General features: G+C 43.8%; 1 protein-coding gene and 1 long non-coding RNA gene across 6 annotated transcripts in view; one reads left to right on the plus strand and one right to left on the minus strand.

Moving 5' to 3' along the window:
• Positions 1–27,029, minus strand: part of IRAG1 (inositol 1,4,5-triphosphate receptor associated 1) — a 126,512-nt gene that overhangs the window by 90,832 nt on the left and 8,651 nt on the right. For 3 of the 5 annotated variants that reach the window (XM_078148813.1, XM_021001930.2, XM_021001927.2), the window contains exon 2: positions 13,746–13,851. The exons of the other annotated variants lie outside the window; for them this stretch is intronic. The gene's annotated coding sequence lies outside the window, so the exon portion shown is untranslated. The remainder of the gene's footprint in view (positions 1–13,745; positions 13,852–27,029) is intronic. 5 annotated transcript variants of the gene reach the window in all.
• Positions 15,947–26,910, plus strand: LOC110218915 (uncharacterized). The gene is made up of 3 exons (XR_002327447.2): positions 15,947–16,103; positions 16,421–16,504; positions 25,877–26,910. It is a non-coding gene; the product is annotated as an uncharacterized LOC110218915 (long non-coding RNA).

Genomic DNA, 27,029 nt, shown 5'->3' on the forward strand with positions numbered 1-27,029 from the left:
CAGGATTCCTATTTAGCTTGAGCTTGGCCTTGATGGCTTTTGAGGTCTCTTCTAGCTATATGATTTGCTGATTTCTTGCTGTCTGTCCTAGATTGTTCTGACATTGAATCTTCTCATTGCTCTACTCCTAGGAGAAGTCATTAAGGCTGTCCCTGAGGGCTTCCCTCTGGGCCCTGACCTGGCTAAGAAGTGCCCAGAGAATTGGTCCAAGCCAGCCCCTCTGACCAGCCTCAGGCACAGCTGCTACAAGGACAGATGGGGTCCATCAAAGGAAAGCCTGGGATCCCTGAAGCCCCTGAAGCCTGGGACCAGGGCCTTGGAAACTCAATTCAATAACCACTTATTAAGTGCCTACTATATACACCACACAATGCTAGGTGTTGGAGACACAAAGACAAAAGGGAAATGGCCAGGTAAATAGTGTGATGCAGGGGAAAGCACTGTTTCTGACATCAGAGGACCTGGGTTCAGATCTCACCTCTGACCTAAGACAAGTTATGAAAACACTCTGGGTCTCAGTTTCTTCATTTGCAAAATAAGGACTAGATGATGTTTAAGCTCCTTTCTGGTTCTAGTTATAGGAAAATGATGATGTGGTTAAGGTAGGATGTGATGGGACTAAGGAAAAGACCAGCCAACATGTTCCATGAAAATTTGGATAGGGAAAGTCCACTTTCATCAGAGGATATCAGGGAAGGTTTCACGGAGGAGGTAAGGCCCAAGCTAGACCATGAAGGAAGGGAAGGGTTTCAACAACTGGAAATGAACAGTGTGTACCCTTCAGGCATGCAGTGTGTCCAGCCAAGCTGTATCAGCAGTGTGGGTTTTGTCCAGGACATAGCTGTCCGCACCCAGGAATCACAAGAATAACTAGTTACTCCTATTAGCCAGACCATCTTCTTCCCATGGCTGCCACACATACTTCTCTCTTGTCATGATCTCTGCCTCTCTCCTTTGCTTTTGCCTTCCGCCTCCTGCTTGTTGGAACTCCTAGCTCATCTACCCACAAAAGCCTTTACCAACGTAGGACTGGGGGCGGGGCATGCTTGGGAGTTTGGGCGCTGTTTGTCCGGTAGGTCAGGACTTCCCCCAAGAGTCTCTACCCATCGTGAATGTGGCCAAATGGGGATGATAATAGTACCTACTTCTCACTGTTGTTGTGAGGCCCATATGAGACAACATTGTACAGTGCTTAGCACAGTGCTTGGCATCTTACAAATACTAGCTATCATTGTTATCATGGAGGAAGGTCTGGCAGGATAAGATTATGGAGGGGGCAGGCGGAGGGAGAAGCAGCTAACAGCCAGGTTTGGCTTGGACTCAGAAAAGGAGTTCTTCATTTTCTGTGTGTCTTGGTCTTCTTGGGAATTCCAGTGAATTCTTGGAAATTCTCTTCTCAGAATTATGTTTTTAAATGCATAAAATAAAATACAAAGATTACAAAGGAGGCCATATATGTTGAACTAGTTATCAAAATTAAAAAATAAATAAGTTGGTAGACCCCAGGTTAAGAACCGAACTTAAGGTGGCATATGAAGTAAGGCTGAAAATGAGATGATGGAAGACCTTGAGTGACTATTTAAGAAGACAGTTTATCTTAGAGATGATAAGGAGCTAATGAACCCTTTGTTGAGCAGTGAAGTAATAATATTAATGTATATTTCCATTTCTAGAAATTTACATTTCTACTTTATGGTTTACAAAATTACTTTTTTTTTTTTAGCAATCTTGTGAGGATTATCAGGGTAGGTATTATCCCCATTTTATAGATGAGGAAGCTGAGGATTAGAAAGATGAAATGACTTTGCCTAGGGGCACTCAGCCTAGTAAATATCACAGCTAGGATTCAACCCCAGATATGTCCTTATTTCATGTGCAAAACTCTTTCCACTACCCCACACTGCCTCTTCAGAACTTGATCTCAAGGGATTCCAGGATTCAGAGCTGAACCTGGTGTCCATGAACTTCTATTTTTTAGTCTTCTGATAATCTGTCACATTTTATTTTATGCCTATGAAAGGAGTTAGAAGGAAGAAACTGAAAAGCTTTATCAACCTGTCAAAGGGATCCATGATACAAAGTTAAAGACCCCTGTTCTAGCACATCAGGGGTCCCACCATTCCACAAATGTGGAAACTGAGACCCAGAAAGGGAAACGATTGACTCTAACACTACACAGCTGGTAAGCAGCCACGCCAGAATTCAAACCCGGGACCCTTGGCTGCCCCACCTGAGCCACCTCACATCCACTGCCAAGATCAGAACAACTTCAGAAATAGCCCTGGGAGTCAGTCTCTCTTCCAGATGAATTTCATCATCTTTTTTGTTCATCGGCTGAAAAGACACCATTCTCATTGAAAATATATGCACTTGCTCAACAAGAGACAGTTCAAAGGCTTTGGACACCAGCAGCAGTGTCTGTGCTTCACAGCTTGGCTCGGACTGAAATAAATCTTGTCCAATGACCAGCCGGACTGTCTTCCTTGCCTGCTCTATCAGCCTGATCTAGTGGGATGGGGAGGGGGAGGCGGAGATAACAGACCCAGTGATTCATTCTGTGTTTAGTCCTGTTCTTCTGAAAGGCAGACACATGTTCTATCACCCCCTGAACTTTAGAAAGTAGGGACAATATTTGTCATCAAAAGCAAGGACAGTGTCTGCCATCCCTTGACCTTCAGAGGGTAGGGAAGGTGCCTTCAGAAACAGAGACAACATCTACAATCCTTTGACCTTCATGAGTCAAGGACACTGTCTGCCATTAGATCAGGGATAAGATCTGTCTCCTAGACAGTTTCTGTAATGAGAAACAAGGACAGTGTCAGCTATCCCTTCACTTCAAGTGTCTGGGGACAGTGGGTCTCTTTCCTCTGCCTTCAGCGGGCAGGGACAAAGGCTGCCCCTGACTCCTCAGGAGCAGTGAGAAGGAGGATGGAATAAGAGAAGACCAAAGAAATTTCAGACAATTCCTAGCTCATTGTCTCCTTCCTCTTGTGACCCATGGGCAAATTCTGCTCCCTCTTCAAGAATATTCTCGGCAAAAACAGCATTCTAGTTCAAAGCCCATGGCATTGGGGGAAGCATCTGTCACAGCCATTTAATGTACAGGCAACCATTACTTACTTGTAGCAGTGCAGTGGGGTGGAAAATCTGAGCCTGGAATCAGAAGGACCTGGGTTCAGATTCTTTCCCTGAAACTAGCTTTATGTTTCTGAGCAAGCCACTTAAACTTTTACTCTTAATTTTCCCATCTGCAAAATGAGGATCATAATAGCACCCGTCTCTCAGCATTGAGATGATGTACACCCAGTGGTAGCAAACCTTTGAAGGCTATTATTAGTGAGATGGTATATGGTAAATTTGATGTGTTAGAGAAAGGCTTCTTGGCTTGGGAGGGGGAAGAGCTCCACAATCTGGGCATTCTCTTCCAGACCCAATAGCCTCATGATCCTATGAAATATATGTTCTTGAGTTGACTCAGGAAGTTTTAGGAAAGTCTGATGGTATGACAAAAAGATTACTGGACTAGGGTCTGGAGAACCAGGTTCTAGACCCAACGTTAGCATTAATTCCCTGTGGGGTCTCAGGTGGGTCCCTTTCCCTCTCTGGGCTTCAGTTTTCTCCTTCCTAAAGTAGTAGATGGGATAAAGGGCCCTTCCAGCACTAATATTCTGAACTCCTATGACTCAGCCTAGGCTTTTAGCCCATTATAAGCTCTGGCCTCACTGAACACAAGGAATGTAAACTGAATTTAATATCAGCTTAAACCAAATAGATTTAGGAGGCATCTCTGTAATGAGTGTGATACAAATACCTTGATTTAGCCAACCAAAGGTTTGGGATATAAATTGTAACAATGCATCTTCGGGCTGGAGAAAACTGTCTTTCTGATACTTATGCAATGAATATAGACTAATTCAATTCAATTCAATTAATTAAACATGTATTAAGTGCTTGCTACATGCCAACCAGAGAAGATTTTTAAAGATAATATTTGTTTTTGCTTTTTTGTTTGTTTGTTTGTTTTTTTGCTTTTTGGTGAGGCAATCAGGGTTAAGTGACTTGCCCAGGGTCACACAGCTAGTAAGCGTCAAATGTTTGAGGCCAGATAAAGATAATATTTGTTACGTGCTTTGCAAACTTTAAAGTGCGATATCAATGCTAGCTATTTTTTTTCCACCACAGCCCAGACTGCTTGCTTAGACAAGGAGGACTTATGATCTGCGTCCGTGGAGGCAGGACCCAGAGTGACAAAACCGGAGCCTCTTGCAGGGCTGACATGCAGATCATCCTAAGCCAATTTAAGCAGACTGACAACCACTTCTCACAAATTCTCTCTTCCTGGAGACCCCCATTTTATTATCTGCCAGAGCACAAGCCTTACCCCCAGAGAGACTGCTCACCTTTGGAATCCCTAAATTCACATACAAGGCTCTGCCACTTTCAACCTCACTTAACCTTATTGCGCCTCTCTTTCTTCATTTGTAAATGAAGGAGTTGGTCTAGATGATTTCTAAGGTCCCTTCCAGCTCTTAATCTATGATCCCAGCATTCTGTGGGAAGCTTCTTGAATTTCCCTACTTTTCTGACTGGGTCATCACAGCTACCTCAGAAGAGGTTGCTTTTTACCATAGGAGGTAAGAAAACAACATATTAGTACTTTGCTTATCTGAATGTCACTTATTCAGCAATGTTCTCTATCTAGAACACAGTTGAGGCCCAGAAGTGAAGGGAGAAATAAAAGCCTTTGAGTAGGCCAAAAAAAAAAAAAGGAGAGAGGTCATGAGGTCTAAGCTCTGGAGCTGATGTATTTTACAAATGGAAGAATCCCACATCTAAGAATTTCCTAAACTGGTGAAATTAGTTCAGTCATTCACCTGACATTTATTAAGCACTTACTATGTGTCAGGTACTGTGCCAAGCACTGGGGATACAAAGAAAAGGAAAAAAATACAGTCCCAGCCCTCAGAGAATTCACAGTCTAATGGAGAAAGCAATAGGCAAACAGCTATGTATGGACAAGATATGTACAGGGTGAATTGGGGGTAATGTCGGAAGGAAGGCACTAAGATTAGGGAGGACCAAGAAACGTTTCTTGCACAACATGGGACTTGAGCTGAGATCTGAAGGAAACCAGGGAAGCCTGGAGGTGGCAGAGATGAGGAAAGAGAGTGTCCCAGGTAAGAGGAACAGCCAGAGAAAAATGCCTGGAATTAGAAGATGGGTTCGTGCGTGCAGAAGAGAAAGGAGACCAATGTCACTGGATCTCAGAGTGTCTGGAGGTCCACTACCTGTCCTGTGTCAAGTTGATTAGAGAGAGGAGAGTCTGAAATAATCTATTAAAAGCACTTCAAAATCATAAAGTGCTGGGCAAAATGAGTTGCTATCATAATGATTATTGATATTATAATTAGCTCATATCCATATAGGAAAAACCGAGTGGATGAAGGATGCCCAGACTATGATATGCTGTGAGATAGATGATCCAAAGAACTGGTCCAACATGTATCTTGTATAGACAATAGTGAAGAATAATAAGCTTGGTCCAGAATTAAATAAGAGAATGTATATGAGCTAAAATTGCCTCTGGGGAATTTTGCAGTGCTTTTAATGACTCTGAAATCTCTCCCTAAAACACCTCTTTCCACATCAACATCTTTTTCTGGTGATGCAAAGCCTGGAAAACCAGAGTCTCTGAAGAATTAAATTTGTGGATAACCCCAAAGGCAATGGTGCCAATAGGCTGAAGCATATGAACAGTTATAGGCATGCCTACAACATTGCCTGGGAGACTTTGCATCAAGTCACTCCCCTGATCAAGAAACTTTACTGGCTCCCTATTGTCTCTAGGAGAGATTACAAACTCCTCTGTTTGTCATCTAAAGTTCTATGCACATCTATGTTACTGGTGAAGAATTGCATAGGAAAAAGGACATGAAAGATGTCATCAGAGAGATACATAACAAGAAAAGAAGGCAGGCCAATTATGTAATGAAAATGACAAATAACCATGGGCAACTTGGGCATTCCATTGGTATCTTTGCAACATCAAGAGATCAAGAAGTACATAGAAGACCCTTTGGGGAAAGCCATGGAAGTAGGACATGGCTTAGCCCAATACCTGCAACATAGCAGGTGCTTAATAAATTCTTATTAATTGACTGACACGGACAAGAGTCACATGGGATCAGGAGGCATGGATGAGTTGGGACCTATGCCATTGGAGAGTACCCCATATTGATGAGATCACAGATCTATAGATATTGAACCTGCTGTAGGATGGAAAACCATGTAATTAAATTAGTTATACAGCTTCCTACTCCACAACAGACCAGGAACAAGTTTAAAAGAGGAGAGGAGCTGTAACAGGTAGGTTTACTGACTGAAAATGGGGAAGTAAGAGCTGACAGCTTGATGTAGAAGAAGGCAACAGAAGAACTACAAGAAGTAGACATAAGCTGACATAAGGCATAGCAGCTCAGGACCAGTGAGGGTAAGAACAGCCTCACTCACTGCATTGCACTCTTAATAGAGAGATGGATCTTTGTAATGAATTATTCTAGGATCATAGTTCCTCTGATTCTAGAGCCATGGCTTTCCACTTAACATCCCTGGCTCACAATCAGTACGAGGACCAGGGACACTTCAGAAATATCCCTGTGATTCTCCTTTTCAGATTGTTAACGTCAGTAACTCTTCGCACATCTGGTTAAAGGACATTATTTTCAAGGAAAATATGTACAATTGCTCAACAAGAGCCAGTTCAAAGCTCTGGACACCAGCAACGGTGTCTGTGCTTCACAACTCTGCTTGGAATGAAATAAATCTTGTCCAATGACCAGCCGGACTGTCTTCCTTGCCTGTTCTATCAGCCTGATCTAGTGAGATGGGGAGAAGGGGGAAGAACACAGACCCAGTGACTCATTCTGTGTTTAATCCTGTTTCCATAAGGGGCAGGCACATGTTCTACCACCCCTTGACCTTTAGAGAGTAGAGACAATGTTTATCATCAAAAGCAAGGACAGTGTCTCCCATCCCCTAACCTTCACAGGGTAGGGACAATGTTTGTCATCAAAAGCAAGGACAGAGTCTGTCATCCCTTGATTGTCAAAGGGTAGGAACAATGTTTGCCTTCAAAAGCCAGATGGTGTCTTCCATCCTTTGATCGTCCAAGCACAGAAACAATGCTTGCCATCAAAAGCAAGGACAGAGTCTGCCATTCCCTGACCTTCCGAGGGTAGAGACTGTGCCATTAGAAACAGAGGCAGTGTCTCTGACTGTCAGAGAGTAGAGATGATGCTTGCCATCAGAAGCAAGGGGAATAAATGTCATCAGAAAAGAAGACACTGCACCCCACCCCTGACCTTCAGTGGACTGGGACCAGAACTGCCACTCCCTGGCCTTCAGTGGACAAGGCTGATGTCTGCCATGCCGAGTGTACATGTGGCCAATAGAGCTGATTCTGCCCTCCCACTTCCATTTAGCTTTCTTAATATAACAGTGGCTGTCTCCCCCCACACACACCCCGCCCCTTCTTGATGACAGAATTGCTTTTCCATTCCTCTGAACCAGGGGAAGCAACAATTTCCAAACTATTTAACTTCTGTTCCCAAAACTCTCCAAGGACAGAACCTCCTGATTGCTTCACCTCATCCCACGACCACCTTTCATAAACCTTGTTTGTTGCTATCTTTATTGTTGTTGTTGCAACTTTGGGGATGGTCTCTTTGCCCAGCACTCGGTTTAAGCCCCAAACTTTAAGTGACAAGGGGGCTGCCCTATCTCTGTTCATATTTAAAACAAAAGTTCAAAAACCTGCCAACTCAAGTTCTTCATTCAAATAGCACCCAGTTTGCTCATTACAGGATCAAGGAGCTAGAGTTAGAAGGGATCTTAGAAGTCATCTCTTCATTTTACAGATGAAGAAACTGAGGCACAGAGAGAGGTTAAATGTCTTGTCCAAGGTGACATAGGTAGTAAGCCTCAGAGAGGAAATTTGAACCCAGGTCTTCTGACTCCAATCTCACTATACTTCTCCTCCTTTGAATTCCAACAGCTCTTTTATAGTGAGAACCACACGGATGAGCCCCTAATAACATATTGTTTGTTTGGTGTTGTCCCATGCTCATTATTCTTGTCACTCTCCCATGCCCTGGAAATTGTAAGTTCCTGAAGGGTAGGAATCTCACCCTAGACTTTCTCTGTGTCCATTTTCCCAGACTCCTAGAATTGCAGAGTTGGGAAGAACCTCAGAAACCATTTGATTCAACCTCCACCAAACACCCAATTTAATATTTAGCATATTGTAGGTGGTTGGTAAATAGAGTGGGCTTTATTGATCAGAGTGGGATTGGAGAATGGATCTGTCTGGATCCCAGTAACGCAGAAAGAGGTAACTCTACCACTGCCTCCTCAGCAATACACAGATTACAGAGCATACAGAGCTGAGAACAGATTTTCCAAATGGATTTAAAACCAATTAGAAATAAGGGGCTGGCCTTAAGCTTCTACTCCTGTTAGACCCTGTTTCGGTCAAGGTTAGTGAGTGCTGAACTTCTATCTATGGGCTTTCTTGGGCCTGTCAATCCTCACCACCCTCCCTCATGCTAGTGACTTGGGGAGCTTACTCTGCCCTTCCTACTCTAATGAAATGCCTTAAGTCTGTGCAGCCCAACACATCCCTACTAACGATTATCCCCCTATTTGGGTGCTGTGGGAAGCGGTAAGACTGGACAGAGTAAGGAGAAAGAAAGTTAGTCTTCTGTGGGGATATGAGGATTATAGTCCCGAGGAGCCATACCTAATGATTCTGTAACTCCCAGAAATAAGTCAGAAAGATATTCTCAGATCCACTTTTAAAGAAAAATTTCAGTTGGGTGGGAATGTGAGACCTTGGGGAAAGACTGAAGACTGGACTTAGCATAAATGCAAACTGGACTAGATATTCACAGGGGGCCACCATTAAGTAGTACCCTATTTAAATGAATTATTCTTGTTAACTGGGTGCTAAGCTCAGTTGTTTCTAGCTGCTGGACAAGTACAAATGCCATTTGGTATCCTCTAAATTACAATGCCAGGAACAACACTCAAATCAAGTCAACATATATTCATTAAGTGCTTAGTAGGTTCCAGGCACTATACTAAGAACTAGGGATACAAAGTAAGGCAAGAAAAAAAAACCAATGAAACAAACAAGCTAGATAGAAAGATCAATGAACGAATAAATACAAAAATAGTCCTTACTGTCAAGCTACTCATAGTTTCCCATTAGTTAGATCTTTGCAGTCAAATTAGCCACATTATCATGAAGGGCTAGGACTTCTAGAAGTCTTAAAAAGGGAAGTCCTGTTCTCTGGTCTGAGCAGAGCTTTGCTTGTTTTTCAAAAAGGATAAAACTTGCTTTCTTCGAAAACCCTGCCTCAAACCCCTGAGCTACTAACCTGCTTTAGTCAATTTGAGAAGCAAAGAAAGAAAGAGAGAGAGAAGAGAGAGCAAGAGGGGGAGAGGGAGGAAAGGAGGGAGAAAGAAAGAAAGAAAGAAAGAAAGAAAGAAAGAAAGAAAGAAAGAAAGAAAGAAAGAAAGAAAGAAAGAAAGAAAGAAAGAAAAAGAAAGAAAGAAAGAAAGAAAGAAAGAAAGAAAGAAAGAAAGAAAGAAAGAAAGAAAGAAAGAAAGAAAAGAAGGAAAAAGAAAGGAAGGAAGGAAGGAAGAGAGAAGAAAGAAACAAAGAAAGAGGGAAGGAGGGAGAGAGGGAAGGGAAGGAAGAAAGCAAGAGGGAAAGAGGGAAGAAAATAGAGAAAGAAAAAGAAAGAAAGAAGCAACCCTGCCCTTCCTAACTCTTGCCCTCTCACTGAAAAGCAGTAATCCACTAAGTCAGGTGTCCTGAATTGTAGATCAGTCAATTTTCCACTAGACCACACTGTACCATATGAAGCCTTTCCTTAGTGGTCCTTCCCATCTTGTTCTCTCCATTTCCTGCACAGGACAATCCTACTTCCAGGAGAAGGTAGCTGGCCTCCTGTAGGGCAGTGACCACCTTCTGCCTCCAGGAAGGATGTCAAGACAAGGCAAAGGACTGGTTCTGTAAGTTGCCCTGGGGAGGAACCTTAGAAGTGTACAGCACCCCACCCATGTCTGTACCTGGAGAGAAGCCCTGCTTGCTCCAACTAGCCTTTGCTCATTTCAGCCCTAGTGCCTGGGACGAGGCTAGGGCACAGGACACAGCAGGTGCCCACTGAACACTCACTGACTTTGACTCTTCTTTGGTAAAGAGAACCAGAACCTTTTCTTTGTATTAGATGTCATTTGTCATGGTTTTACATTGCAATGAGTGAGCTGGTTGGGTCACAGGGTCATACTAGTCATAGAATCACAAGATTTACAACACGAAGGGTCATTAGGGATCATCCACTCACAGGATCACAGCTCTAGAGCTGGAAGGGACCTCAGAAACCATCTAATCCAACCTCCTCCTCATTTATAGATAAGGAAACTGAGGTCCCTAGATCTAAAGTTGGAAGGGACCCCAGAGGCCAACTAGGCCAACCCCTTCATTTTACAGAGGATGCCAATAAGGCCCAAGAAAGCTGTTAAGTAACTCACCCAAAGTCACATAAGTAAAAAGCATCAGGTGTAGGATTTGAACCCAGTCCTCTAGATACAGTGTTCTTTTCCCTGTGCTACTCTCTGGGCTTCTGTTTTACCCTCTGAAAAATGAGGGCTTTGTCTGGATGACCTCTTCTAACTGCTATTCTTTGATTCTAGAATCACTTAAAAGCCTCTTTACAAGAGGGTGAAAGTCCCAATTAGCCAGGAGGCTGATGGAAGCCATCCTCTTGAACCTTCCTGAATGATGAGTATGGCAGCAGCCAGGAATGCAAGGCCAGTTCACACCACATCCAAGTAGGTCTTCATGCTAAGGGTGCTGGCGCTGAAGCCTTTGTTCAGGGTCACACAGATGGTAAATGGCTAAGGTGGTATTGAACTCAGGCCATCTGACTCCAAATCCAGGGCTCTTTCAACTATACCACGACCCAATCCCCTACTTCTACTGAGAAGGAAATAGAGGCCTAGAATTAAAAAGTAGTCGACTTACCCAAGGTCAAGTTAGAAATAGAACCAGGACTAAAACCCAGAGCTTCTGATATGAAATTCAGTGCTTTTCCTATGTTCTATAATCTAACATTATTGCCCAAAGCCATGCAAGCAGGATTTGAAACCAAGCCCTCTGCCTCTAACTCCAATGTTCTCTCCACTGCTCCCAGACTTTGAGGGCCTGGGCTGCCAGAAATAGAACAGGACACACAGCTCCAGAAGCCTTTACCATTTAACCTCTTCCCACATCCTTGGTCCTTCTAAAGAAAGGACTGTTCCCTTGTCCCCAGAGATAGGAGGAGGAAGGAAATTGCTTCCCTGACCTCAATACAGATAGGACAAAAATACTGAAGGATGTTTCCTGAAAGGGGAACCATCATTTTTACGGACAGGAACATCAGCTCTTGGCCCCACTAGTCATGCTGATGATGACAATACCAGCAGGGGGATAGCTGTGCAGCTATTACATCATCCTGGAAAATTCTCTTCTGCTCTGGTGCCATCTTCCCTGAGGCTCTGCTCCTGACCCAGATTCATTGGTTGCAGGATAGTGCTCCCAGCCAAACCTGATGGGAGCTGCACAGATGGAGGCCAGGGACATAGAATCAGGGGGTACATCTATGGGTTAAAGGAAAAGCCTGACTTCAGGCAAGGGAGCAAACAAGGGGCTTCGATTCTAACTTGTCACGTGGCGCTGGGCACATCACCACCTCTGTTTGGCCTTGGTTTCAGAAAGTTCAAAGGCTCAGAGATCTAGAGCCAGAAGGAACTTCAGAAGCTAGCTACCCAATCCCTTCATCTTACAGAGAGATGATGAGGCCCATAAAGTGACTTAAGTGACTTACTTAAGTAGTAAGCATCAGATGCAGGATTTGAACCCAAGTCTTCTGTCTCCATAGCTCATGCCCTTTCTACTGTGCCACCCTCTGGACCTCAGTTTTTCCATCTGAAAAATGAGAGATTGAACTGGGTGACCTCTATGGATCCTTCTAACTCTGCCATCCTTTGATTCTATGATTCACATAAGAACTGTCGGTAGTCCTTTACATGGAGAAACTGAGACCAAGGGGCTAATGGAAGTCATCCTCTTGAACAGACTCATGGATGGGGATAGTGACTGCCAGGAATATAGAAACTGGTTCTTATTGGGGTGTTTCTACATTATGAAAGTGCTGGTTCCCACTTTGTTGAAGGAATGTCTACAACATGAAGTTTCGCACTATGCCAGGGTGATTCTACATAATGGAAATGCTGGTTCCCGTTGTGTCAGAGCAGGGTCTATATCATGAAGATGTCTGGTTCACACTATGTCAGGGTGGTTCTACATAATGGAAATGCTGGTTCCCACTGTCAGGGCAGGGTCTACATCATGAAGATGCCTGGTTCACACTATGTCAGGGTGGTTCTACATAATGGAAATGCTGGTTCCCACTGTGTCAGGGCAGGGTCTACAGCATGAAGATGCTTTTTCACACTGTCAGAGAAGGGACTACATAATGGAGGCATTGTGGCTCCCACTGTGTCAGGGTGGGACCTACATAATGTAGGTGCTGGTTCACACTGTGTCAGGGAAGTTTTACATGCCTAGTGAAAAAGGGTTTTTCCTCTAGAGTTTCCAGTATCTACTAGCTTTGGGCATGATCACCTGTTGTGGAAGAGTAAAGCAAAACCACCTCAGTGCCTTGCTTCTGAAAACACGGTTAGCCACAACAAGCCATTGTCCTTTGCAGCCATAATGTATTCTCTCCTACAAATGGCCTTTTATTTAATGCTGTGATACTATTGCAGGTTTTCAGTTCTATATCTCTATTAATACCAAGCATAGGGGCACTGTATACAGTGGGTGTTTAATAGATGTCGATCGATTTGAAGAGTTTGTTAACTTAGATGTTCTCTGGCACAGCACTGCAAGGAAATGGAATACAATAGAAAGAGTGATGGATTTTGTGTCAGAAGACCTGGGTACAAATACTAGCTCTGTCAATTACTACTTCTGCCATCTTGAACAATTCACTTAACCTCTCTTTTTCTCAGTTTCCTCATCTGTATATTGATGGAGTTAGACCAGATGACCGCCGAAATCCCTTCCAAAAGCAATTAGGTGGCACAGTGGATAGACCACAGCCCTGGAGTCATGATGACCTGAGTTCAAATCTGACCTCAGACTAGCTATGTGACCCTGGGCAAGTCACTTCACCCTGTTTCCCTCAGTTACTCATCTGTAAAATGAGCTGGAGAAGGAAATGGCAAACCCCTCCAGGATCTTTGCCGAGAAAACCTCAAATGGGAACCCAGAGAGTTGGACATGACTAAAACAAGAACAAAAAACCAACAAAATCCCTTCCAGTTCCAAATCTATGGTCCTATGAATATTTAGAAAATCAAATGTATTCACATCATTTTTGACAGAGTAATTTAAGAAAAACATTGCCTCCTTTACCTAATCACCAGGAATTCACACCCCTCTCACTTTAGCTCAAAATTAGAGAAAGTTTTAGCTCATTACTTCTACCATACCCACGTGTATCAGATTCATTGAGTACTTGAATGTCTGATCTTTGAGGACCAAGGGCCCCCAGGCCAAATAACTAAGGAAGATGGGGGCTACATGGATCAGACCCAGTATGCCCACCAAAGAAGAAAGAGAAACATGTTACCTAGCAGTGGACCGCAAAACCCAGTGTCCCAGATGTTAATGAAGATGAAGAAGAGGAAATGAAATGTTGGCCCTGGTGTGCCTTCAGTGTGGGCCTGGTCCTTCTCCTGCTTGGAACAAGAAGAAGGGATCAGGTTAATCTACACTCTCAATAGTCAAATCTGAATGGAATACTCAGCAGAATTTGTAATCTGATCAAACGCAGAGATCCCAGGTCAAAGCCATAACTCCCAGACTGTCATAACAATTTCAAACATTGGTAAGAACCCAGAGCTCTTCACCTAGTCATTGTTGAGGTGAGCCTCAGGATGAAAGACAGTAAACAGGGATGTTAGATTTGCCCTGGTGTTCTTGTTCATCCTCCACTAATATTTTCCTCCAATTCTTCCCCGAAGGCTGCCTGTCCTCAGAGAGCTTTCAAGACAGACCTCAGTCTCGAGGAGCTCACATTCTAACGTAGGAGGGTTCAGCTACAAGGCATATGGAAAGGCCCTGTGGTCTTTAAGGTCTGGTAATCAAAGCAGCAGGACAGATTATAAAGTCCCATGAATCTTGTTTAGCAACAACAGGACAAACGGTCCCCAACCAATAGGTACCGGAAAGGAGGGAGTGGCCCCAAGAGCTAGAGCGGGTACACATCTGTTATGCAAGGACCAGTTAAGCTTGGTGCCCCCCAAGTGCTGGCCTTCAAATGACAAACATTCTGTAGCCTCGGCAACTCATTAAAGCTGTCTTGGTCTCAGGGATTGCGGTCTTGTTGGGGGGGGGGTGGTGAGGAGGTGGTGGTGAAGAAGGGGGGAAGGTGGTGGAAGAAGAAAACATCCAGTCACATGTAAATTCAAAACAAGCCTCAAGGCCAAATATCAATTTGGGGATTATCCATGCCTCTGCTGCTCTCCCTAACTGTCATTAGCCAAACATCCCAACGTGTTCTTTTATGGAAAAAAGGTGATGGTGAGCTCCCTGGGTCATAGTCAGGCTGGGGGTGGGGAGTATACTGGCACTAAAGATAGTTTTCTACTCCTCATTCCCAATTCTGGGGCTCAGATGGGTGCAGTCTCATCGGCTAAGACTTCAAAGCCCAGGATGACCAGAATCTTTTCCATCTCCCTATCTCCTGGGGCAATGGGGCCTCCTACATGCCCCATCCCCCAAATTCTGCTCTGGCAGGCTAGATTTTGTGCAAACACCCACAGAAAGAATGAGATACACACAGTGACAGAAATGACTGCCCCAACTAGGGGATGCATGAACATGCATAATGTCTCATAAACAAGAGAGTAGAGTCTGCAAGTTGCAGAAAGAGCAGATATGGGTTCAACATGAAGAAAACCTTCTGAACAACTAGAGTGGCCCCAGATGAGAATAGACTGACTTGGTAGGCTTCAGGACCACAAGCATCGGAGAGCCAAAGCTGAAGGGGACCTTAGAGGTTCCAACCTCCTTATTTCACTTGCAAGTCAACACATCACCCTCCGGAGGATACTGGTCCTCTTCGAGAATGAAGGACCGATGACACAACAACAAGGAAGCAGGGACCTAGAGAATCAGAATGACGTAACTGAGGCCTCGCGTCCAGTGAGCACCAAAGTGAGGATCCAAACCCGTCTTCTGACTCCAGAGTTTCCCATCCCCCAAGGCCTTTGAAGTAGATGCTGGGTGAACACTTGTTCAGAATGTTGGAGAGGGAATTCCTGCTTGGAAACAGGTTGGACTAGATGACCTCTGAGGCCCCTTTGGGCTTCTGGCCTCGATCCTGCTTGATGTCTTTGTTCCCATCAGATGGGCTGATGATGTCATATATCACTATCCCTGGTCACACGCCAGAAAGTCTGGACACTTTCCTCAAAGACCCTGAGATCCTCAGGGACTCCCGAAGGCCCCTAAAAGGAGGTGTTCCATCCATCATGTTGTCATTGCTGTAACGACGCAACTTGAGAAGGTGATTCCCTATCCTTGGGCTTGTGGACCTGCCATAGACAGTCACCTATGGGTTGATCAGTGTTTCTGGGCACTCGATACTCTGGAGAGGAGTCAACCCTGGGTAGACTGCAGAGGTTGACACTTGTCATTTTGATGTGACAAACCACAGAGTATCCACAGCACAGGGATGATTAAGTGCTTTGAGGAAAGTTGAGCCCATCTGGAAATTATCAAAAGCTGCTGGTGAAATGGTATAAGGGGAGTCAGAAATAACTGCCCAAGGGATGGGAAACCTGCTCTGTATTAGGAGCAGCTAAACTACCCAAAAAAATCCACGGAGGATTACTTTGACAAGAATCTTTTCTTTCTTTCTTTCTTTTTTTTGCTTAAAAGAAGTACACACAATCTTCTATTCACCCAGTTTTTAACTAAGAAGGTAAGGTATCCTGGAGCAATAGAAATGATACTAGAGCGGTGGGGGCCACAGGAGCAGAATACTGGATATGCTGCCAATTGCAGTTGTTTTGTTGTTGATTTTCTTAATTATTTTTCTTTATTACAAGGGAGGACCTAATGGGTTGAGGTATATTGGGAAACAACTGAGGCAGAAAACACAAACATAGTATCAATAAAATTTAAAATAGAAAACAAAGAACATTGGACTAGGAATCAGGAGCACTAGTTCAAGTAAGAATTATCTTGGATAAATGACTTCATCTTTATCGGCCTCTATTTTTCATCTGTAAAATAAAGGAGGAGTAGAGAAGAAAGAATATTGTCTTGGAAGACATTAGCTCCAGTCTCCAGCTCTGCCACTGACCTTCCATATGACCTTGGGTAAGTCATTTCCCTTCCCTGGGCCTCAGTTTAGCTATCTATAAAATAAGGGGATTGCATTAGATAGCTTCTGAGCAACTCCACGATCTCTAAGGGCCCTTCTAGCTCTGACATTCTATGACTGCATGAAGCTCCACTAAAATAATATATTTCAGCGAAGGAATGGAAATTAACAAGGGGAGTGGGTAGAAGAGAGTAGAAACGATGTGCAGAAAATGCAAAGATAGGGCAAGAGACAGAAGGAGAGATGGATATGAACATAGAGAGAAACACAGGGACGCCACATATCCAAGAAAATACGAACACAGAGATGCACACAGATGCACACAAGACAGAGTGACAGGGATGCCTGCAGAGACTCAAAGTGGGGGAAAAGCCCCAGATACCTACACAGCCTCTCACGCAGTAACAGCCTTGTCTTGTGGACTCAGTCTATGGCAGCTAAAGTTCTATGGTGCACATTCATAACTATCGGCATAAATAAGGATCATATTCCTAACACTTGTTGCGTGAAGTCACGTGAAGGGCTGGATCCGGGCTGTGGATCAGAAGGTCTTCAGTCTTGTTCTGTTGCCATCAACAAGCAGCAGACTCATAAGCAAAATGACATGGGAAATGCTACTTACTTCACACCTCCATTATGGAGGTATTTAAGCAGAACTGCCTGGCTAAATGTTGGAGATACTAGACAAAGAAGAAATACTTTGGGTAAAACTTTGACAAAATGCCTTCTGAGGCCTCCTTTAGCTCAAGGATCCTAGATTTATAAATACCTGCATCAGTAGAATTCGACATATACAGAGGCTTCAAGGTAAGAAGTTTTTGAGCTACCTGTTGAGCTACCCTACCATCCTTCTACTGAAATCGGGTATCTATAGTATCATGCGTGGGCCATTCTCCTGTCACCTTGTTCCTTCTATGCTTCTGAAGCAAATATGTCCTGGAGGAATTGAGCTACTCCTTTTTTTTTTTTTTTGGTTAGGCAGTCAGGGTTAAGTGACTTGCCCAGAAGCACACAGCTAGTTAAGTGTCAAGTGTCTGAGATTTGAACTCAAGTCCTCCTGACTCCAAGGCTGGAGCTCTATCCACTGTGCCACCTAGCTGCCCCTATTGAGCTACTCCTGATAAAGTTTTAGTCGCTTGCTGTAACTCTAAAAAGAAAAGAGCCAATCAAGTATCCTCACCACTCCCTTCATTCAGTCTTCTACATCCTTACTCTGTACTCAGACTGAGCTCAGGCTATGACCTCTTCCTCATACATTTCTTCTTCTGATCTCCTCTTTTTCATGAAATGTTCCCTAATCACCTGCAAGTGAGATGATGCTATGTTTTCCCTCATCTCCTTTGTTGCCTTCCTACCACATTTTGATAACCTATAGTTGTCCACAAGCAGAACAAGCAGGCTCGACAGACAGATGCAATGTGGTACAGTGGTTAGGGTGAGACCTGGAGACAGGAAGATCACGCTGAAATGGTGTGACTGGGGTAAGCTGAGCCTTAGTTTATTCATCTGTGAAATGGGGCTACCACTGTAGTGACAGGATAACATTGGGTAGAGGGTGGTCTTAGGCAACTCACTTAACCTTTGCATCAGTTTCCTCAACTGTAAAATGGGGATAATAATAGCACCTACTTCACAGGTTCTTGTGAGATTTAATGAGATAATATTTGTAAAGCACTTATCACTGTGCCTGGCACATGGAATAAATGCTTGTTCCCTTTTTTCCCCTTTGTTATGAGGTTCAAGTGAGATAAAGTAGAGAAAGAAAGCACTTTGTAAACCTTTAAGTCCTACATAAATGTCATATATTTTTATTTCCCCCAGTTAAGTGGAAATTTCTCAACAGCAGGGACTGTTTCATTTTTGTCTTTGTATGTCTAGTGCCTAGCACATTACATATAGTAAGTGCTCAATAAATGCTTGTTGAACTGAAAAGACAGTGAGTTCTCTATCACTAGAGGTATTCAAATAGAGACTGGCTAGCTACTTGTTTGGAGATGTTAGAAAAAGGAGATACACTTTGGGTAAAAGCCTTCTGAGGTCCCCTTTAGCTCTAGAATCGAGGTTTATAAATAATGAGCTATTTAATATATGCATGGCTACAATTCCACATATACATATTTCCTCTGTTGAGACTTACCTGTTTTGACCTTGTCTGTTTGCTACTGAAAGTATCTAAAGCTCAACGTATTCTGCTTGCTTTGTACAGCAATTAACATCGCCTCTTGCCCAGGTGGATTCTCACTACAAACTTTTTCACAACGGTGATATTTCAATGTGGTTGACAATTTTATCGTGGATTTTATAGGAGAGAATTAGACCACATCTGGAATTCAGTTCTGATTACCACCTTTAAACAGAAACATTGAGCGTGTCCAGAAGGGACAAACCAAAGCAGAGAAAGGTATCAAAATGGTACCAGGATCAGCTGAAATAACCTGGAGACAATGCTTAGAGAAGAGTAGACTACAAAGGGGCACATGTGAGCTATCTGAGTAGTTGAAGATCTTTCCTCTGGAAGAGATACTAGACCTTTTTGCTTATCCCCAGAGAAAACTAGAAGCAACAGGAGAGAAAGTGACAGGGTGGCAGATTTCAACTCCATCCTGGAGCACTTTTTAACAACTGGAGCTTCCCCAGCATGGAATCAGCTACCGCCACAGGAAGTGAGTTTCCTGTCATTTGCAGTGCTCCAGATGACTACTCATCAGGGATGCTGTCGAGGGACTTGTGTATCAGGCAACATGACCTCGATGGGTTGCTGACTCTCGTGAAATGCCACTCCAGCAACATGAAAGTCCCATCCAGTCTTACGTGACTGTGTTGGTTTTTTATTTCAGGTGGCGTGATGGCTCTGAACAGAAGCCATGTTCGGAAATAGCTCCTGTGCCAACTTGAAGTTTCCACTGACTCCTCATGGTCTGCATGAGTGGGGAGATTAATGAGACTCAGGATTCAAAAAATAGTACTCAGAGAAGCTAAAAATGTCTGCGCCCAGGACCTTAAATAGTCCCAGGGGTACAAAGGCATTTTTTCAAAATGTTCCCCATTCACCCGGAGCCCCTCATGTCAAATGCCAAGTTAAATCTGTCTCCCAGGAAACTTTCTTTGTTCAGTTCACCCTAAATGCATCAGATGCACTGTTTCCAAAACAGGAAATGCTAGTGATTTATGCATTTTTTTACTTGTTGTCACCCCATTGCCTTGCATATATGTCTGTAACTTGAGGTGAACAGAGAAAGCAAAAGGGAAGGAGTAAGCCAGGGTTCTTGTTTCCTTTTGCTTGTAAATAAAGCTTTGCTTTTATTCTAAAAGGAAGAAGAAGCCAGCAAAAGGAAACAAGAACACACAAAAACAGAAGCCATACTAGATGCTTTGCATTCTGTGGATCAACCTAGAGGCTTCCCAGTGACAGCGTCGGGCTGGGTGCTGTCCCATTCTGGCTACAGCTATTCTCTCTTAGCTGTGTCGTTCGCCAGAGTACAATGATTGTTGTCGTTGTAGCTCCCATTTACACAGGGCTTTAAACTTTACAGAATGATCTCTTCACAATAACCCTGTAAGGTAGGTAGTGCAAACAGTTTTAACCCCATTTTGCAGATGAGGATCAGAGAGATGATGCCATTTGTCCAAGGTCACACAGCTACAAACTGTCAGAGAAGGTCTTGAAGCCATGTCTTCTTTATCTAAGTTCAGTGCTCTGCCTTTTATGTGATTATTCCTTCTTGGGAAGCCCCACTTTTTTTTTTCCAAATTAAATTTTATTCTTTTCAAGGAACAAAAATCAAGTGTCTCTCCCTCCCACCCAATCTCACTGGAAAGAAGAGAAAACAATAACAAAACCAAAACTCTTGTAATAAGTATGTGTAGTCAAAAAAAATGTCCTGTATTAGCAATCTCAAAAAAAAAATATGCCTCATTCTGTACCTTAAGTCCATCACCTCTCTGTCAGGAAGTGAGCAGCATGCTTTATCATTGGTCCTATAGAATCATGCTTGGTCATTGCACTGATCAGTGTTCTTAAGTCTTTCAAGTTGTTTGTTTTTATAGTGTTTTTGTTATTGTATAAATTGTTCTCCTGGTTCTGCTCATTTTACTCTGCATCTTCATACAAGCCTTCCTAGGTTTCTCAGAAACCTCCCCTTTTATCATTTCTAATGGCAAGATATTATTTGCTTCTCGTCTATGTTGTCCTTCACTTCGGTGTGTTCACATTTCCAAGGCACGGTTCTCTCTTTGGTTTCTTTGGTGAAGCTTGCCATTGCAGATTCCAGTTTTTCTATTCTGTCCATCATCTTTGTTGTGTACGACATAAATTCTGCTCTCATAATTCTCATTTCTCTTTTGAACCACTGAGGAACAGGGTTATGTGGTTCCCTGAACTCCTCAAATTCCAAAGGATCCTCCATTTCATCATGTTGTATCATGTTTAACGTAGACTCCTGAACTTTGCTATTAGATCTGGAATCCACAATACCTCTGTGGCTATCGTTTTTCCTGTTGACTTATCTGCTTACGTTTTCTTCTTCCTAAAAGCGGATATTTCAGGCTTTTTCCCTCTTATTTTCCTCTCCGGCTCACATTCTAATTCCCTCTCCTCTAACTATGGCTTCCTTTGGGGCTAGATCTCAGTGCATCTCAGGCTTTCCACACTAGGCAGTGGGTGGTCAGAACTGACCCTAGCTGGATGCTGTGCTCGTTTCCTCAAGCTTAGCAGAGTGTCATACCACCTCGGCCTCTTCCCTATCCACCCAGAGTGTCCTGTCTTGGTTCCTTGTCCCACTCCCACTTTCCTTAGTTCTTTGGACCAGCACTGGTTTTTCAGAGCTCTGCAGCACCAGTGCTATAGGGCTGTGGGCCCCAGCAGGCTTTTGTTCCAGAGAAGCTGTAGCGTCTTTGGCCGCCTGTCATGGTCAAGACCAATTTATGAAGGCTGGAGGCAGGGTCTCCATAGCACTGGAAAGAGGGAGAGGGGACCAGTGTGTCGGGATGGGTTTTGTTGTAAGCCTATGTTGTGCCTTAGGGTTTGCTAATATGGCCTCATTGCTGGTAGTGTGGGAGATGGGGTAGGGATGCTGAGTGAATTCAGAGTCAGTGAACATCAGTTTACGGATCTGGAGGGCTTTTTCAAACCTTCTTTTAAATTCTGGACATCCTTGACCATGGAGACGGCTGAAGTTGCTTTATCTTTGGCAAATAACTTCTGTTTTGGAGAGGTCTGAGAAGTTGTGGGATCAGAGGAAATGTTTAGTTCTCTGTCTTTTGTTGCTCATGGACCCAGGACAGCGGCAGGACAGTGTTCTAGTATATTCACAAGCCAACATTTCTTTAGACACTGCTCAATGGATGCCATCCCTCCTAGCTCTTGAAGACCACAAAAAGAGCCCTATAAATATTCTTATACATATGGGTCCTTTTCTGCTTTCTCTGATTTCTTTGGAAGCCTCATTTTCTCCAAATGTTTTATCAGTAGCTCTAAAGACCACAGAGTTTTCACTTCTCTTTCTTTGGCTCCATCCCCAGGCATAAAAATCCACCCTGTTGTGATTATTCTGCTATTAGCTCCAACCCCAGGGGAATTCACTTCCTTCTGAGGCTGCTCATTCCATTCTTGGGCAGCTCTAATGGTTAGAAAGTTCTTTATATTAAGCTAAAATCTGTCTTCCTGTTACTGAGATTGGGAGAGAAAGTACACAGCAAATGGAGACAGTACAGGGCACTGACTCTGCAGTGAGGAGAGCTGGGTTCAAATCCTACCTCTGACATTTACCACCCATGTCACCTTAGGCAAGTCACTCAACCTTCTTGGGTCTCTAGGTGGACTCTGAGATCACTTCCAGCTTTGTATCTCACATCCCATGAGTGAAAGGTATTCTGCCATGCATCCCTAAGGGATGAGTTTTAACTTATCTGTTAATTAATTATTCTAAGAATTCAAGGGTAAGAGTATGTAAACTACTAAAAGGTATATTTCTGTTCAACAGAAAGGCAAACTTTCCAACAATTAGATCTGTCTCAAAGTGGAAAGAAATAGAAGTTCTTAATAAGTAGTGAGTTCCTCATCACTGGAAGTCTCCAAGCAGAGGCTTGAAGTAGATGACCACATGTTAAGGCTGTAATAGAGGGCATTCATGCTATACTAGAATACTGGGTCACCTCTCAGATTCTTCCAATTCTGAGATTCTGTGATTCCACGACCTGTTCTATATTCATTTCAGGCTGTACAATCTGGTTTTGCTACTATTAGCTGCAATAATTATTATTATCAGCATTTATATAGCGCTTCAAGGTTTGTAAATCACTTTACAAATGTTATTGCAATTTATCCTAGGAAGTGGGTACTATTATTATTCCCACTGGACAGATGAGCAAAGTGAGACAGACAGAGGCTGAGTGACTTGCCCACGGTCACACAGTTAGTAAATGTTTAAAGCTATATTTGAACACAGGTCTTCCTGATTCCGGGACCAGAGCTATATCCACTGTGCCAACTAGTTGGAAGGATAAAGTGACTAAAGGGTGAAAACTGAGCTTCCTGGTTGTGGAGGCTTTGTTTGGGAAGGAGGGAGGCTACCTAAACAGAAGGCTCTAGATGAGGCTCAGGATGACATCCCTTGTTCCCAGAGGCTGAAATGAAATAAGATCTATGCTGCCAACCCTTGCTGTCACTCAGCTAAGTGGGGCACCTGAACACTTGTTCACAGGTTGGTTCATTCCTTTATCTGGTCCTCAAATACTTATTATTCAAAGCTGAAAGGGGAGCCCCAAGTTTTAGACCATTTTACTTTTCATTATAAAGGCAAGTAGGTGTGCTGCCTACACACACACACACACACACACACACACACACACACACTATTCCTCCTGAGCCTGGAATTTTTACTTCTCAAGGAAACCACCCCATCCTTGGTTCTCTCTCTTCCCCTTCTCTCTCTCTCTCTCTCTCACTCCCTCCCTCTTTCTCTCTCCCTCCCTGACTCCTTCTCTCTCTCTCTCTCTCTCTCTCTCTCTCTCCTCTCTCTCTCTCTCTCTCGCCCTACCCCCCCAACGCTGTTTCCCGCCCCCCCCCCCGTTCTTCCTCTGGCTGCTTTTGTCTTTGCATTCATCACCCAGTCCTCTTTTCTGTGGATGTGCCCCTCCCGGGCCTATTTTTACCACCTGTTTCGGGGTTTATTCTTGATCCAGCATCTTTCTCATTGTTTAAAGCGTCCCATGCTTGCTGACCAGCCTGTGCTGGGGCAGAAGCATGGCCAGGCTTTGCTAGCTGGCCGCTGAGATTTTTCCTGTTCTGTACTGTTCTTTCGCTAGTCCTGGCTGAGATGAGCCAAGGACAGACTTTCTCCCTTTCCTGGCTTGTTTCATACCATCTGTAATCCCATGCTTGGGGTCCTCTCTTTCTCTAACTCCTGCTTGCCTAAAGATTTTTACATTCTACCAAGCTTCCCCTTATCTCTAAAATCACACATTCTTGTGGAACCTCCAAATTTGCAAAGGATTCAAGTCTAGGAGTTTGGAGATCTGGGTTCTAGGGACAGATTAGTCTCTAACCTTACGAATTCAGATTAGAGGGGAAAAAAACATTACTTGGCAGGGAGAACATTACTTCTGTCTGGCTCTCAGTTACTCCATCTGTCAAATGGAAGGTTTAGATTAGATAACCTGAGTCTTTTCAGACCTGACATGATATCTTCCTAACTTCATCCAAACTTCTTTTACATTTCAACTCTCCTTCTCATTTTCCATTTTTCACTTTCTCAACCAAACGATTCTCTTTGGGAGTTGGAGGAAATCTTAGTGATAATTTAGTCCAACACCCTCATTTCATGGCAGAGAAAATGAAGCTCAGAGAAGGGAAGGGCCTTAGCCCATAGATACAACTATCAGGGGGAAATAAAAACTCTGTCTCAGGGTGCTGACATTGGGGAGGGGTGCTTCAGCCAACATCCCTTTGCCAAGCTGCACTCTTACGCTGTGTGACCATCCCTGGGCCACCACCCTTGGGGTCTGGCTACCTTCCCAGGGCCTGCCTTCTCCCAAATCCCCTTAGTATGGGACAGACTCTGGGGGATGGGCTGGCTACCCCTTCTCAGCACAATCCCCTCTCCAGCCAGACAGTCCTTCGAGCACCACAGCCTCCCCCCTGCCCTCACAGCAGGATTTACCCCCGGCATACAGACCTGTTAACCATCAACTAGCTAGTAGGGAGGGGCATGGAGAATCAAACCTGGCCCATAGGACTTGTGCTTATCCAGTTGTCTTTCTAAATTTCAGAGATTACTATTATTAGTCTGTCCTACTTACTGATCAAGGGCAGCTAGGCAGTGCAGTGGACAGAGTACTGGGTGTGGAGTCAGGAGGACCTGGGTTCAAATCTGACATCGGACACTCTCTACCTGTGTGACCCTGGGCGAGTAAGTCTCCTGACCTCTATTTGTCCCAATTTCCTCATCTGTAAAGTGAGGATAATAACAGCACCTCCCTCTGAGGGTTGTTATGAAGATCAAATGAGATGATAGCTGTAGAGTCCTTAGCACAGTGCCTGGGCACATAGTAGGTGTTGTTTAAATGTTAGCTATTTTTATATAGTGATAACACGAATTAGCTGCACTTTGCCAGGAAATGTGGGTTCTTAGATCACATGCCTCTGAAAAATGCTTGACTGACTGACTGAGAAGAACCTGCAAACCCTGGCTGAATTGTAGAAATAGTACATTATCTCCGATGACCCATGGCACCGTAGGTAGCATGACAGACTTGGAGTCAGAAAAATCTAAGTTCAAAACCAGCTTCTGGACACTTACTGAGTAAGCCACTTAATAGCTCTCAGCCTCAGTTTCCCCATGTGTAAAATGGGCATAATAACTGTACCTACTTCACAGCATTGAAGTTGATGTGAGATAATGCAAATGAGATAATGCAAATCTTAAAATGCCAAATAAGTATCAGACATTAGCATTACTCCCATTTACAGAGAAGTCACCTGCTATGTCTTCCACATTGCTGGGGGCCCCTGAGGACCTCCAACCCTGAAGAATAAATGCAAACCAGCAGATTGGGGGCGCCTATCTCTTTTTAGCTTGGATGATCTCTTAGGGCAGTGATAGCAAACACTAAAAAACTGGTGGGTGCACTAAACTGTACATAAAGATCCCTGGAGACCACATATTGACTGAGAAAACCACATATTAACATTACCTATGTTCTACTTAATTTTGATTTAATTTTGTTAAATATTTCCTAATTACATTTTAGTCTGGTTCAGGCCTCAACTGAGAGTATTGTGGGCCTCACACTGCCTGTGTTTGACATCTATGTTTTAGGGGCTTTCAATTCTTTTATCATATCCTATTGTTTTTATCCATTTTCTACAGAATCTTGAGAAATCACTAAGGTCTGCGCCTTGGGCACAGACATCACCCGGAGGGGCATTCTCCACTCAATTGGCCTGCTCAGCTCAGCTCCTGGACACTGCAGGAAGAAAGAACCACACAGGAGACCATTCACTGCCCTGACGGCCACCTTGTCTATGAGTAATATTGAAGGTTCAACGTCCTCCCACATTAGTAAAGCCGACAGGTCAGCAGTCTGTGATGGGCTGTGGCTTCAATGCTCTCGTCTGAAGCCCAGGGATCCAAGATCCTGTCTCTGACTTCAGATGAAACAGGATAATTTTGGAGAGTCCCTATGACATTTGCAAAGTGTAAAGTATCAGACTTTTTCTTCTAGGTCTCTGCCAAATAATACTTCAAACTAAAACTCCTTGCCTACAGACTTGCTTCAGCAAGCCACGCATTTTAGAAACTGCAGTGTTGCTGTGTCTGGAACTGGCCAAAGGCTTGCAGGACCCCGTGTGGCGGACCCCTGAGCTTCATCACCCCCGTGTCTCACTCCTTCTAGGATGCTGCTGCCAGGTTGCTTCCATGTCAGACTGTGGGGGCAACAGGACCCCATACAGAGGGACAGCATGAACCCCATCCATGGATGGAACAACCTAAATTTAACTCGAGATAATAGAAAATCCTTGTCCGCTGAATGATCCAAGTGGACGGTACATTCTTTCCACCGAGGAAACAGCATTAGTCCTTTGGGGCTGAGAGAGGCTGACAGGGAGAGCCTTGGCGGTAGGGGGAAAGGAGGAGGGGAAGAATTCTAAGTGGGCTTGGGCAGCTATTCCATCCGTCTCTCAAGCTGTTGCCCTTTGAGATTCCCTTGAACTCAAGTAAACCATAAATCCCAATGAAGGGTTTCCACTGATTGTAATTATCCAGGCTTGCTGACCTGAAAATGCCCCTTGACTCCTCACTTTGCCTTCCACAGATCTGACCATGTCATTCCCTTACTCAAAATACAGAATGTTTCTATTCTGAATAAACATACAGAATTCTCACCCTGGCACTTAAAAACCTTCACTAGCTTCGACCTTTCTTTCCTGTTTTGTTTCATATGACTCCTCTTCGTGCATTTTCCATTCCAGTCAAACTGGCCTACTATGTGCCCTGAGCATACCATTCATCTCCAGCCTCC

The sequence above is a fragment of the Phascolarctos cinereus genome, unplaced genomic scaffold, assembly GCF_003287225.1.
Source record: "Phascolarctos cinereus isolate Bilbo 61053 unplaced genomic scaffold, phaCin_HiC Scaffold_9;HRSCAF=440, whole genome shotgun sequence".
Taxonomy (NCBI): domain Eukaryota; kingdom Metazoa; phylum Chordata; class Mammalia; order Diprotodontia; family Phascolarctidae; genus Phascolarctos; species Phascolarctos cinereus.